Source organism: Camellia sinensis, chromosome 12, assembly GCF_055761805.1.
Source record: "Camellia sinensis isolate YWXY chromosome 12, ASM5576180v1, whole genome shotgun sequence".
Classification (NCBI taxonomy): domain Eukaryota; kingdom Viridiplantae; phylum Streptophyta; class Magnoliopsida; order Ericales; family Theaceae; genus Camellia; species Camellia sinensis.
Window position 1 is genome coordinate 1285001 of NC_138972.1, and position 15000 is coordinate 1300000.

Consider the following 15000-nt stretch of genomic DNA (forward strand, 5'->3'; position numbering starts at 1 on the left):
CCGTGGCATGACAAGCTTGCCAAGGCCGGGGCATGGCGTGCTGCTGGCCAAGGCTTTGGCATGCCATGTTGCTGGCCAAGGCTGTGGCATGGCATGCTGCTGGCCAAGGCTGTGGCATGGCATGCTGCTGGCCAAGGCCGTGGCATGACATGCTGGCCAAGGCCGGGGCATGGCATGCTGCTGGCCAAGGCCGGGGCATGGCATACTGCTGGCCAAGGCCGTGGCATGGCATGCTGCTGGCCAAGGCCGGGGCATGACATGCTTGCCAAGGCCAGGGCATGGCATGCTGCTGGCCAAGGCTTTGGCATGCCATGTTGCTGGCCAAGGCTGTGGCATGGCATGCTGGCCTAGGCCAACGTGCCACCGCCACCGCCGCGGGCCGCCACTCGACGCATCCCGTGCTTGGCTATGTAGTTTCGATGCCACAAGCCAATGCCACAAGCCAAGCGATGGCATGTGCCAAGCGCCCGCCTAGGCATAGGCGTGGCCTGTGGCCTGGCCATGCTGGCCAGCCTTAAGGGAGGTGCCCCCCCCTTATAATAGCCTGTTAAGCCCTTTTCAATCTGGCAGGAGGAAACATCAAGCATGTTCGAGGAGTCATAATGGGGTTTTTTTAAAAAGTAATGGTTTTTTGCCAAAACTTTCAACATGAAAGTTGTATGAAATAATTTAATACACCATAAAAAAAATTATAAAAAAATATTTGGCAACCGGAATATTTTATTTTAATTTATTTCAATTTTAATACTTAAAAAATAATAAAAATTACTAAAAATACTCAAAAAATTCTAGAAAAATTCCAACAATTATAAGATGAGGCACTAGTAATTATAGTAATTTTTTTAATTATTTTTTTATTTTTAATTTATTTTATTATAATTTTTATGAGTAAATAAATAATTAAAAAGCCGACGAACGTGCAAAAACTCTTAGAGAAACCCAGCAAGCATCGGATAGCTCGAGAATGCAAATAACAAACGCAACAGGCAACTTCCGAGGGACATACTTTTCCCAACAAGCTTCCACTGGGGAAAGCACTAGCAACGTGTTCGCAAGTCAAAGGCAACCAAACGGCTATTACCCGAGGGACAAGCATTTCGCAGGGCAACATACACGTAAGTCAAAGCCAAACCAAATGGCAATTACACGAGGGACAGGATTGCTTGCCAAGGGCGTGGCATGCGATGTTCTAGCCCAAGGCCAAGGCACGCCACGCTGCGGGACAAGGCCGTGGCAAGACATGCGGCTGGCCTTGGCCTTGGCATGGCATGCCGCCGGCTTTGGCTGGGCTGCGTTGGCCTTGCCATGGAATGTTGCTGGCTTTGGATGGGCTGCCTTGGCCTTGGCCTTGGTCGTGGCATGGCATGCTGCTGGCCTTGGCCTTGGCCTTGGCATGGCATGCTGCTGGCTTTGGCTGGGCTGCCTTGGCCGTGGCATGGCATGCTGCTGGCCTTGGCCTTGGCATGGCATGCTGCTGGCTTTGGCTGGGCTGCCTTGGCCGTGGCGTGGCATGCTGCTGGCCTTGGCCTTGGCATGGCATGCTGCTGGCTTTGGCTGGGCTGCCTTGCCCGTGGCATGGCATGCTGCTGGCCTAGGCCTTGGCATGGCATGCTGCTGGCTTTGGCTGGGCTGCCTTGGCCGTGGCATGGCAAGCTGCTGGCCTAGGCCTTGGCATGGCATGCTGCTGGCCTAGGCCTTGGCATGGCATGCTGCTGGCTTTGGCTGGCAGCCTTGGCCGTGGCATGGCATGCTGCTGGCCTTGGCCTTGGCATGGCATGCTGCTGGCCTTGGCCTTGGCATGGCATGCTGCTGGCTTTGGCTGGGCTGCCTTGGCCGTGGCATGGCATGCTGCTGGCCTTGGCCTTGGCATGGCATGCTGCTGGCTTTGGCTGGCCTGCCTTGGCCGTGGCATGGCATGCTGCTGGCCTAGGCCTTGGCATGGCATGCTGCTGGCTTTGGCTGGCAGCCTTGGCCGTGGCATGGCATGCTGCTGGCCTTGGCCTTGGCATGGCATGCTGCTGGCTTTGGCAGGGCTGCCTTGGCCGTGGCATGGCATGCTGCTGGCCTTGGCCTTGGCATGGCATGCTGCTGGCTTTGGCTGGCCTGCCTTGGCCGTGGCATGGCATGCTGCTGGCCTAGGCCTTGGCATGGCATGCTGCTGGCTTTGGCTGGCCTGCCTTGGCCGTGGCATGGCATGCTGCTGGCCTAGGCCATGGCATGGCATGCTGCTGGCTTTGGCTGGGCTGCCTTGGCCGTGGCATGGCATGCTGCTGGCCTTGGCCTTGATATGGCATGCTGCTGGCTTTGGCTGGGCTGCCTTGGCCGTGGCATGGCATGCTGCTGGCCTAGGCCTTGGCATGGCATGCTGCTGGCTTTGGCTGGGCTGCCTTGGCCGTGGCATGGCATGCTGCTGGCCTTGGCGTTGGCATGGCATTCTGCTGGCTTTGGCTGGCCTGCCTTGGCCGTGGCATGGCATGCTGCTGGCCTAGGCCATGGCATGGCATGCTGCTGGCTTTGGCTGGGCTGCCTTGGCCGTGGCAAGGCATGCTGCTGGCCTTGGCCTTGGCATGGCATGCTGCTGGCTTTGGCTGGGCTGCCTTGGCCGTGGCATGGCATGCTGCTGGCCTAGGCCTTGGCATGGCATGCTGCTGGCTTTGGCTGGGCTGCCTTGGCCGTGGCATGGCATGCTGCTGGCCTAGGCCTTGGCATGGCATGCTGCTGGCTTTGGCTGGGCTGCCTTGGCCGTGGCATGGCATGCTGCTGGCCTTGGCCTTGGCATGGCATGCTGCTGGCTTTGGCTGGCCTGCCTTGGCCGTGGCATGGCATGCTGGTGGCCTAGGCCTTGGCATGGCATGCAGCTGGCTTTGGCTGGCCTGCCTTGGCCGTGGCATGGCATGCTGGTGGCCTAGGCCTTGGCATGGCATCCTGCTGGCTTTGGCTGGCCTGCCTTGGCCGTGGCATGGCATGCTGCTGGCCTAGGCCTTGGCATGGCATGCTGCTGGCTTTGGCTGGGCTGCCTTGGCCGTGGCATGGCATGCTGCTGGCCTAGGCCTTGGCATGGCATGCTGCTGGCTTTGGCTGGGCTGCCTTGGCCGTGGCATGGCATGCTGCTGGCCTTGGCCTTGGCATGGCATGCTGCTGGCTTTGGCTGGCCTGCCTTGGCCGTGGCATGGCATGCTGCTGGCCTAGGCCTTGGCATGGCATGCTGCTGGCTTTGGCTGGGCTGCCTTGGCCGTGGCATGGCATGCTGCTGGCCTTGGCCTTGGCATGGCATGCTGCTGGCTTTGGCTGGGCTGCCTTGGCCGTGGCATGGCATGCAGCTGGCCTTGGCATGGCATGCTGCTGGCCTTGGCCTTGGCATGGCATGCTGCTGGCTTTGGCTGGGCTGCCTTGGCCGTGGCATGGCATTCTGCTGGCCTAGGCCTTGGCATGGCATGCTGCTGGCCTTGGCCTTGGCATGGCATGCTGCTGGCTTTGGCTGGCCTGCCTTGGCCGTGGCATGGCCTGCTGCTGGCCTTGGCCTTGGCATGGCATGCTGCTGGCTTTGGCTGGGCTGCCTTGGCCGTGGCATGGCATGCTGCTGGCCTTGGCATGGCATGCTGCTGGCCTTGGCCTTGGCATGGCATGCTGCTGGCTTTGGCTGGGCTGCCTTGGCCGTGGCATGGCATGCTGCTGGCCTAGGCCTTGGCATGGCATGCTGCTGGCTTTGGCTGGGCTGCCTTGGCCGTGGCATGGCATGCTGCTGGCCTTGGCCTTGGCATGGCATGCTGCTGGCTTTGGCTGGGCTGCCTTGGCCGTGGCATGGCATGCTGCTGGCCTAGGCCTTGGCATGGCATGCTGCTGGCCTAGGCCTTGGCATGGCATGCTGCTGGCTTTGGCTGGCAGCCTTGGCCGTGGCATGGCATGCTGCTGGCCTTGGCCTTGGCATGGCATGCTGCTGGCTTTGGCTGGGCTGCCTTGGCCGTGGCATGGCATGCTGCTGGCCTTGGCCTTGGCATGGCATGCTGCTGGCTTTGGCTGGCCTGCCTTGGCCGTGGCATGGCATGCTGCTGGCCTAGGCCTTGGCATGGCATGCTGCTGGCTTTGGCTGGCAGCCTTGGCCGTGGCATGGCATGCTGCTGGCCTTGGCCTTGGCATGGCATGCTGCTGGCTTTGGCAGGGCTGCCTTGGCCGTGGCATGGCATGCTGCTGGCCTTGGCCTTGGCATGGCATGCTGCTGGCTTTGGCTGGCCTACCTTGGCCGTGGCATGGCATGCTGCTGGCCTAGGCCTTGGCATGGCATGCTGCTGGCTTTGGCTGGGCTGCCTTGGCCGTGGCATGGCATGCTGCTGGCCTAGGCCATGGCATGGCATGCTGCTGGCTTTGGCTGGGCTGCCTTGGCCGTGGCATGGCATGCTGCTGGCCTTGGCCTTGATATGGCATGCTGCTGGCTTTGGCTGGGCTGCCTTGGCCGTGGCATGGCATGCTGCTGGCCTAGGCCTTGGCATGGCGTGCTGCTGGCTTTGGCTGGGCTGCCTTGGCCGTGGCATGGCCTGCTGCTGGCCTTGGCGTTGGCATGGCATGCTGCTGGCTTTGGCTGGCCTGCCTTGGCCGTGGCATGGCATGCTGCTGGCCTAGGCCATGGCATGGCATGCTGCTGGCTTTGGCTGGGCTGCCTTGGCCGTGGCATGGCATGCTGCTGGCCTTGGCCTTGGCCTGGCATGCTGCTGGCTTTGGCTGGGCTGCCTTGGCCGTGGCATGGCATGCTGCTGGCCTAGGCCTTGGCATGGCATGCTGCTGGCTTTGGCTGGCCTGCCTTGGCCGTGGCATGGCATGCTGCTGGCCTAGGCCTTGGCCTGGCATGCTGCTGGCCTTGGCCTTGGCATGGCATGCTGCTGGCTTTGGCTGGCCTGCCTTGGCCGTGGCATGGCATGCTGGTGGCCTAGGCCTTGGCATGGCATGCTGCTGGCTTTGGCTGGCCTGCCTTAGCCGAGGCATGGCATGCTGCTGGCCTAGGCCTTGGCATGGCATGCTGCTGGCTTTGGCTGGGCTGCCTTGGCCGTGGCATGGCATGCTGCTGGCCTAGGCCTTGGCATGGCATGCTGCTGGCCTAGGCCTTGGCATGGCATGCTGCTGGCTTTGGCTGGCAGCCTTGGCCGTGGCATGGCATGCTGCTGGCCTTGGCCTTGGCATGGCATGCTGCTGGCTTTGGCTGGGCTGCCTTGGCCGTGGCATGGCATGCTGCTGGCCTTGGCCTTGGCATGGCATGCTGCTGGCTTTGGCTGGGCTGCCTTGGCCGTGGCATGGCATGCTGCTGGCCTAGGCCTTTCCATGGCATGCTGCTGGCATTGGCTAGCAGCCTTGGCCGTGGCATGGCATGCTGCTGGCCTTGGCCTTGGCATGGCATGCTGCTGGCTTTGGCAGGGCTGCCTTGGCCGTGGCATGGCATGCTGCTGGCCTTGGCCTTGGCATGGCATGCTGCTGGCTTTGGCTGGCCTACCTTGGCCGTGGCATGGCATGCTGCTGGCCTAGGCCTTGGCATGGCATGCTGCTGGCTTTGGCTGGGCTGCCTTGGCCGTGGCATGGCATGCTGCTGGCCTAGGCCATGGCATGGCATGCTGCTGGCCTTGGCCTTGGCATGGCATGCTGCTGGCTTTGGCTGGGCTGCCTTGGCCGTGGCATGGCATTCTGCTGGCCTAGGCCTTGGCATGGCATGCTGCTGGCTTTGGCTGGGCTGCCTTGGCCGTGGCATGGCATGCTGCTGGCCTTGGCCTTGGCATGGCATGCTGCTGGCTTTGGCTGGCCTGCCTTGGCCGTGGCATGGCCTGCTGCTGGCCTTGGCCTTGGCATGGCATGCTGCTGGCTTCGGCTGGGCTGCCTTGGCCGTGGCATGGCATGCTGCTGGCCTTGGCATGGCATGCTGCTGGCCTTGGCCTTGGCATGGCATGCTGCTGGCTTTGGCTGGGCTGCCTTGGCCGTGGCATGGCATGCTGCTGGCCTAGGCCTTGGCATGGCATGCTGCTGGCTTTGGCTGGGCTGCCTTGGCCGTGGCATGGCATGCTGCTGGCCTTGGCCTTGGCATGGCATGCTGCTGGCTTTGGCTGGGCTGCCTTGGCCGTGGCATGGCATGCTGCTGGCCTAGGCCTTGGCATGGCATGCTGCTGGCCTAGGCCTTGGCATGGCATGCTGCTGGCTTTGGCTGGCAGCCTTGGCCGTGGCATGGCATGCTGCTGGCCTTGGCCTTGGCATGGCATGCTGCTGGCTTTGGCCGGGCTGCCTTGGCCGTGGCATGGCATGCTGCTGGCCTTGGCCTTGGCATGGCATGCTGCTGGCTTTGGCTGGCCTGCCTTGGCCGTGGCATGGCATGCTGCTGGCCTAGGCCTTGGCATGGCATGCTGCTGGCTTTGGCTGGCAGCCTTGGCCGTGGCATGGCATGCTGCTGGCCTTGGCCTTGGCATGGCATGCTGCTGGCTTTGGCAGGGCTGCCTTGGCCGTGGCATGGCATGCTGCTGGCCTTGGCCTTGGCATGGCATGCTGCTGGCTTTGGCTGGCCTACCTTGGCCGTGGCATGGCATGCTGCTGGCCTAGGCCTTGGCATGGCATGCTGCTGGCTTTGGCTGGGCTGCCTTGGCCGTGGCATGGCATGCTGCTGGCCTAGGCCATGGCATGGCATGCTGCTGGCTTTGGCTGGGCTGCCTTGGCCGTGGCATGGCATGCTGCTGGCCTTGGCCTTGATATGGCATGCTGCTGGCTTTGGCTGGGCTGCCTTGGCCGTGGCATGGCATGCTGCTGGCCTAGGCCTTGGCATGGCGTGCTGCTGGCTTTGGCTGGGCTGCCTTGGCCGTGGCATGGCATGCTGCTGGCCTTGGCGTTGGCATGGCATGCTGTTGGCTTTGGCTGGCCTGCCTTGGCCGTGGCATGGCATGCCGCTGGCCTAGGCCATGGCATGGCATGCTGCTGGCTTTGGCTGGGCTGCCTTGGCCGTGGCATGGCATGCTGCTGGCCTTGGCCTTGGCCTGGCATGCTGCTGGCTTTGGCTGGGCTGCCTTGGCCGTGGCATGGCATGCTGCTGGCCTAGGCCTTGGCATGGCATGCTGCTGGCTTTGGCTGGCCTGCCTTGGCCGTGGCATGGCATGCTGCTGGCCTAGGCCTTGGCCTGGCATGCTGCTGGCGTTGGCTGGGCTGTCTTGGCCGTGGCATGGCATGCTGCTGGCCTTGGCCTTGGCATGGCATGTTGCTGGCTTTGGCTGGGCTGCCTTGGCCGTGGCATGGCATGCTGCTGGCCTAGGCCTTGGCATGGCATGCTGCTGGCTTTGGCTGGGCTGCCTTGGCCGTGGCATGGCATGCTGCTGGCCTTGGCCTTGGCATGGCATGCTGCTGGCTTTGGCTGGGCTGCCTTGGCCGTGGCATGGCATGCTGCTGGCCTAGGCCTTGGCATGGCATGCTGCTGGCTTTGGCTGGGCTGCCTTGGCCGTGGCATGGCATGCTGCTGGCCTAGGCCTTGGCATGGCATGCTGCTGGCTTTGGCTGGGCTGCCTTGGCCGTGGCATGGCATGCTGCTGGCCTTGGCCTTGGCATGGCATGCTGCTGGCTTTGGCTGGGCTGCCTTGGCCGTGGCATGGCATGCTGCTGGCCTAGGCCTTGGCATGGCATGCTGCTGGCTTTGGCTGGGCTGCCTTGGCCGTGGCATGGCATGCTGCTGGCCTTGGCCTTGGCATGGCATGCTGCTGGCTTTGGCAGGCCTGCCTTGGCCGTGGCATGGCATGCTGCTGGCCAAGGCCTTGGCCTGGCATGCTGCTGGCTTTGGCTGGGCTGCCTTGGCCGTGGCATGGCATGCTGCTGGCCTTGGCCTTGGCATGGCATGCTGCTGGCTTTGGCTGGCCTGCCTTGGCCGTGGCATGGCATGCTGCTGGCCTAGGCCTTGGCATGGCATGCTGCTGGCTTTGCCTGGGCTGCCTTGGCCGTGGCATGGCATGCTGCTGGCCTTGGCCTTGGCATGGCATGCTGCTGGCTTTGGCTGGCCTGCCTTGGCCGTGGCATGGCATTCTGCTGGCCTTGGCCTTGGCATGGCATGCTGCTGGCTTTGGCTGGGCTGCCTTGGCCGTGGCATGGCATGCTGCTGGCCTAGGCCTTGGCATGGCATGCTGCTGGCTTTGGCTGGGCTGCCTTGGCCGTGGCATGGCATGCTGCTGGCCTTGTCCTTGGCATGGCATGCTGCTGGCTTTGGCAGGCCTGCCTTGGCCGTGGCATGGCATGCTGCTGGCCTAGGCCTTGGCATGGCATGCTGCTGGCTTTGGCTGGGCTGCCTTGGCCGTGGCATGGCATGCTGCTGGCCTTGGCCTTAGCATGGCATGCTGCTGGCTTTGGCTGGGCTGCCTTGGCCGTGGCATGGCATGCTGCTGGCCTTGGCCTTGGCATGGCATGCTGCTGGCTTTGGCTGGGCTGCCTTGGCCGTGGCATGGCATGCTGCTGGCCTTGGCCTTGGCATGGCAAGCTGCTGGCTTTGGCTGGGCTGCCTTGGCCGTGCAATGGCATGCTGCTGGCCTTGGCTGGGCTGCCTTGGCCGTGGCATGGCATGCTGCTGGCCTTGGCCTTGGCATGGCATGCTGCTGGCTTTGGCTGGGCTGCCTTGGCCGTGGCATGGCATGCTGCTGGCCTTGGCCTTGGCATGGCATGCTGCTGGCTTTGGCTGGGCTGCCTTGGCCGTGGCATGGCATGCTGCTGGCCTTGGCCTTGGCATGGCATGCTGCTGGCTTTGGCTGGGCTGCCTTGGCCGTGGCATGGCATGCTGCTGGCCTTGGCCTTGGCATGGCATGCTGCTGGCTTTGGCATGCCTGCCTTGGCCGTGGCATGGCATGCTGCTGGCCTAGGCCTTGGCATGGCATGCTGCTGGCTTTGGCTGGGCTGCCTTGGCCGTGGCATGGCATGCTGCTGGCCTTCGCCTTGGCTTGGCATGCTGCAGGCTTTGGCTGGCCTGCCTTGGCCGTGGCATGGCATGCTGCTGGCCTAGGCCTTCGCATGGCATGCTGCTGGCTTTGGCTGGGCTGCCTTGGCCGTGGCATGGCATGCTGCTGGCCTAGGCCTTGGCATGGCATGCTGCTGGCTTTGGCTGGGCTGCCTTGGCCGTGGCATGGCATGCTGCTGGCCTTGGCCTTGGCATGGCATGCTGCTGGCTTTGGCAGGCCTGCCTTGGCCGTGGCATGGCATGCTGCTGGCCTAGGCCTTGGCATGGCATGCTGCTGGCTTTGGCTGGGCTGCCTTGGCCGTGGCATGGCATGCTGCTGGCCTTGGCCTTGGCATGGCATGCTGCAGGCTTTGGCTGGCCTGCCTTGGCCGTGGCATGGCATGCTGCTGGCCTAGGCCTTCGCATGGCATGCTGCTGGCTTTGGCTGGGCTGCCTTGGCCGTGGCATGGCATGCTGCTGGCCTAGGCCTTGGCATGGCATGCTGCTGGCTTTGGCTGGGCTGCCTTGGCCGTGGCATGGCATGCTGCTGGCCTTGGCCTTGGCATGGCATGCTGCTGGCTTTGGCAGGCCTGCCTTGGCCGTGGCATGGCATGCTGCTGGCCTAGGCCTTGGCATGGCATGCTGCTGGCTTTGGCTGGGCTGCCTTGGCCGTGGCATGGCATGCTGCTGGCCTAGGCCTTGGCATGGCATGCTGCTGGCTTTGGCTGGGCTGCCTTGGCCGTGGCATGGCATGCTGCTGGCCTTGGCCTTGGCATGGCATGCTGCTGGCTTTGGCAGGCCTGCCTTGGCCGTGGCAAGGCATGCTGCTGGCCTAGGCCTTGGCATGGCATGCTGCTGGCTTTGGCTGGGCTGCCTTGGCCGTGGCATGGCATGCTGCTGGCCTTGGCCTTGGCATGGCATGCTGCTGGCTTTGGCTGGGCTGCCTTGGCCGTGGCATGGCATGCTGCTGGCCTTGGCCTTGGCATGGCATGCTGCTGGCTTTGGCTGGGCTGCCTTGGCCGTGGCATGGCATGCTGCTGGCCTTGGCCTTGGCATGGCATGCTGCTGGCTTTGGCAGGCCTGCCTTGGCCGTGGCATGGCATGCTGCTGGCCTAGGCCTTGGCATGGCATGCTGCTGGCTTTGGCTGGGCTGCCTTGGCCGTGGCATGGCATGCTGCTGGCCTAGGCCTTGGCATGGCATGCTGCTGGCTTTGGCTGGGCTGCCTTGGCCGTGGCATGGCATGCTGCTGGCCTTGGCCTTGGCATGGCATGCTGCTGGCTTTGGCAGGCCTGCCTTGGCCGTGGCATGGCATGCTGCTGGCCTAGGCCTTGGCATGGCATGCTGCTGGCTTTGGCTGGGCTGCCTTGGCCGTGGCATGGCATGCTGCTGGCCTTGGCCTTGGCATGGCATGCTGCAGGCTTTGGCTGGCCTGCCTTGGCCGTGGCATGGCATGCTGCTGGCCTAGGCCTTCGCATGGCATGCTGCTGGCTTTGGCTGGGCTGCCTTGGCCGTGGCATGGCATGCTGCTGGCCTAGGCCTTGGCATGGCATGCTGCTGGCTTTGGCTGGGCTGCCTTGGCCGTGGCATGGCATGCTGCTGGCCTCGGCCTTGGCATGGCATGCTGCTGGCTTTGGCAGGCCTGCCTTGGCCGTGGCATGGCATGCTGCTGGCCTAGGCCTTGGCATGGCATGCTGCTGGCTTTGGCTGGGCTGCCTTGGCCGTGGCATGGCATGCTGCTGGCCTAGGCCTTGGCATGGCATGCTGCTGGCTTTGGCTGGGCTGCCTTGGCCGTGGCATGGCATGCTGCTGGCCTTGGCCTTGGCATGGCATGCTGCTGGCTTTGGCAGGCCTGCCTTGGCCGTGGCAAGGCATGCTGCTGGCCTAGGCCTTGGCATGGCATGCTGCTGGCTTTGGCTGGGCTGCCTTGGCCGTGGCATGGCATGCTGCTGGCCTTGGCCTTGGCATGGCATGCTGCTGGCTTTGGCTGGGCTGCCTTGGCCGTGGCATGGCATGCTGCTGGCCTTGGCCTTGGCATGGCATGCTGCTGGCTTTGGCTGGGCTGCCTTGGCCGTGGCATGGCATGCTGCTGGCCTAGGCCTTGGCATGGCATGCTGCTGGCTTTGGCTGGGCTGCCTTGGCCGTGGCATGGCATGCTGCTGGCCTAGGCCTTGGCATGGCATGCTGCTGGCTTTGGCTGGGCTGCCTTGGCCGTGGCATGGCATGCTGCTGGCCTTGGCCTTGGCATGGCATGCTGCTGGCTTTGGCAGGCCTGCCTTGGCCGTGGCATGGCATGCTGCTGGCCAAGGCCTTGGCCTGGCATGCTGCTGGCTTTGGCTGGGCTGCCTTGGCCGTGGCATGGCATGCTGCTGGCCTTGGCCTTGGCATGGCATGCTGCTGGCTTTGGCTGGCCTGCCTTGGCCGTGGCATGGCATGCTGCTGGCCTAGGCCTTGGCATGGCATGCTGCTGGCTTTGCCTGGGCTGCCTTGGCCGTGGCATGGCATGCTGCTGGCCTTGGCCTTGGCATGGCATGCTGCTGGCTTTGGCTGGCCTGCCTTGGCCGTGGCATGGCATTCTGCTGGCCTTGGCCTTGGCATGGCATGCTGCTGGCTTTGGCTGGGCTGCCTTGGCCGTGGCATGGCATGCTGCTGGCCTAGGCCTTGGCATGGCATGCTGCTGGCTTTGGCTGGGCTGCCTTGGCCGTGGCATGGCATGCTGCTGGCCTTGGCCTTGGCATGGCATGCTGCTGGCTTTGGCAGGCCTGCCTTGGCCGTGGCATGGCATGCTGCTGGCCTAGGCCTTGGCATGGCATGCTGCTGGCTTTGGCTGGGCTGCCTTGGCCGTGGCATGGCATGCTGCTGGCCTTGGCCTTCGCATGGCATCCTGCTGGCTTTGGCTGGGCTGCCTTGGCCGTGGCATGGCATGCTGCTGGCCTTGGCCTTGGCATGGCATGCTGCTGGCTTTGGCTGGGCTGCCTTGGCCGTGGCATGGCATGCTGCTGGCCTTGGCCTTGGCATGGCAAGCTGCTGGCTTTGGCTGGGCTGCCTTGGCCGTGCAATGGCATGCTGCTGGCCTTCGCTGGGCTGCCTTGGCCGTGGCATGGCATGCTGCTGGCCTGCCTTGGCCGTGGCATGCCATGCTGCTGGCCATGGCCTTGGGGCTGGGCTGCCTTGGCTGCGGTTCTTATCACTAGACGTGCGTTGCGTGCGAAGGCGTGCAAAGGCGTGCGCGACCATGCGCGCAACACGCGCACCGTGGTCAAAAGACCACGCTCGCGGTATTCGCACAGGCCACGCTGCCCACGCCGCGGGCATGCCAGGCCAGGCTGCCCTGGCCGGCTGCATGCCAGGCCGCCCAGGCCGTGCGCATGCCATGCCGTGCTGCCCAGGCCAGCTGCATGCCAGGCCGCCCAGGCCGTGCGCATGCCATGCCGTGCTGCCCACGCCGCGGGCATGCCAGGCCGGCTGCATGCCAGGCCGCCCAAGCCGTGCGCATGCCATGCCGTGCTGCCCACGCCGCGGGCATGCCAGGCCGGCTGCATGCCAGGCCGCCCAGGCCGTGCGCATGCCATGCCGTGCTGCCCATGCCGCACGCCATGTTGGCCCAAGGCATTGGCATGGCATGCCGGCCAAGGCATGCTGGCCAACGTTGCACAAGGCGGTGCCATGGCATGGCATGCTGACCAAGACCGTGCCATGGCATGCTGGGCGAGGCCGGGGCATGGCATGCTGGCCGAGGCCGTGGCTTGCCATGCCGCCACGGCCGTGGCATGCCGGGCAACGGACCGGCATGGCCCAGCCCGTGGCACGCCATGTTGGCCCAAGGCATTGGCATGGCATGCCGGCCAAGGCATGCTGGCCAACGCTGCGGCACGGTGTGCTGGACAAGGCGGTGCCATGGCATGGCATGCTGACCGAGGCCGTGGCATGGCATGTTGGGCGACGCCGTAGCAAGGCATGCGGGCCGAGGCCGTGGCATGGCATGTTGGGCAACGCCGTAGCAAGGCATGCGGGCCGAGGCCGTGGCTCGACATGTTGGCCAAGGCTAAGGCATGGCAAGCCGGGCAACGCGGTGGCAATGCATGCTGGGCAACGCGGTGGCAAGGCATGCGGGCCGAGGCCGTGGCATGGCATGTTGGGCGACGCCGTGGCATGGCATGCGGGCCGAGGCCGTGGCATGGCATGTTTGGCAACGCCGTGGCAAGACATGCGGGCCGTGGCATGTCATGGCATGCGGGCCGAGGCCGTGGCCGTAGCAAGGCATGCGGGCCGAGGCCGTGGCATGGCATGCGGGCCGAGGCCGTGGCATGTCATGCGGGCCGAGGCCGTGGCATGGCATGCGGGCCGAAGCCGGGGCATGGCATGCGGGCCGAGGCCGTGGCATGGCATGCGGGCCGAGGACGTGGCATGGCATTCGGGCCGAGGCCGTGGCATGGCATGTTGGGCGACGCCGTAGCAAGGCATGCGGGCCGAGGCCGTGGCATGGCATGTTGGGCGACGCCGTAGCAAGGCATGCGGGCCGAGGCCGTTGCTCGACATGTTGGCCAAGGCCGTGGCTCGACATGTTGGCCAAGGCTAAGGCATGGCACCACGGGCAACGCGGTGGCATGGCATGCTGGGCAACGCGGTGGCAAGGCATGCGGGCCGAGGCCGTGGCATGGCATGTTGGGCAACGCCGTAGCAAGGCATGCGGGCCGAGGCCGTGGCATGGCATGCGGGCCGTGGCCGTGGCATGGCATGTTGGGCGACGCCGTGGCATGGCATGCGGGCCGAGGCCGTGGCATGGCATGTTTCGCAACGCCGTGGCAAGACATGCGGGCCGTGGCATGGCATGGCATGCGGGCCGAGGCCGTGGCGTGGCATGTTGGGCAACGCCGTGGCAAGGCATGCGGGCCGAGGCCGTGGCATGGCATGCGGGCCGAGGCCGTGGCATGTCATGCGGGCCGAGGCCGTGGCATGTCATGCGGGCCGAGGCCGTGGCATGGCATGCGGGCCGAGGCCGTGGCATGGCATGCGGGCCGAGGTCGTGGCATGGCATGTTGGGCGACGCCGTTGCAAGGCATGCGGGCCGAGGCCGTGGCATGGCATGTTGGGCGACGCCGTGGCATGGCATGCGGGCTGAGGCCGTGGCAAGGCATGTTTGGCAACGCCTTGGCAAGACATGCGGGCCGTGGCATGGCATGGCATGCGGGCCGAGGCCGTGGCATGGCATGTTGGGCAACGTCGTGGCAAGGCATGCGGGCCGAGGCCGTGGCATGGCATGTTGGGCAACGCCGTAGCAAGGCATGCGGGCCGAGGCCGTGGCATGGCATGCGGGCCGTGGCCGTGGCATGGCATGTTGGGCGACGCCGTGGCATGGCATGCGGGCCGAGGCCGTGGCATGGCATGTTTGGCAACGCCGTGGCAACACATGCGGGCCGTGGCATGTCATGGCATGCGGGCCGAGGACGTGGCATGGCATGTTGGGCCGAGGCCGTGGCATGGCATGCGGGCCGAGGCCGTGGCATGGCATGCGGGTCGAGGCCGTGGCATGGCATGCGGGTCGAGGCCGTGGCATGTCATGCGGGCCGAGGCCGTGGCATGGCATGCGGGCCGAGGCCGTGGCATGGCATGCGGGCCGAGGCCGTGGCATGGCATGCGGGCCGAGGCCGTGGCATGGCATGCGGGCCGAGGCCGTGGCATGGCATGTTGGGCGACGCCGTAGCAAGGCATGCGGGCCGAGGCCGTGGCATGGCATGTTGGGCGACGCCGTAGCATGGTATGCGGGCCGAGGCCGTGGCTCGACATGTTGGCCAAGGCTAAGGCATGGCACGACGGGCAACGCGGTGGCATGGCATGCTGGGCAACGCGGTGGCAAGGCATGCGGGCCGAGGCCGTGGCATGGCATGTTGGGCAACGCCGTAGCAAGGCATGCGGGCCGAGGCCGTGGCATGGCATGCGGGCCGTGGCCGTGGCCTGGCATGTTGGGCGACGCCGTGGCATGGCATGCTGGTCGAGGCCGTGGCATGGCATGTTTGGCAACGCCGTGGCAAAGACATGCGGGCCGTGGCATGGCATGGCATGCGGGCCGAGGCCGTGG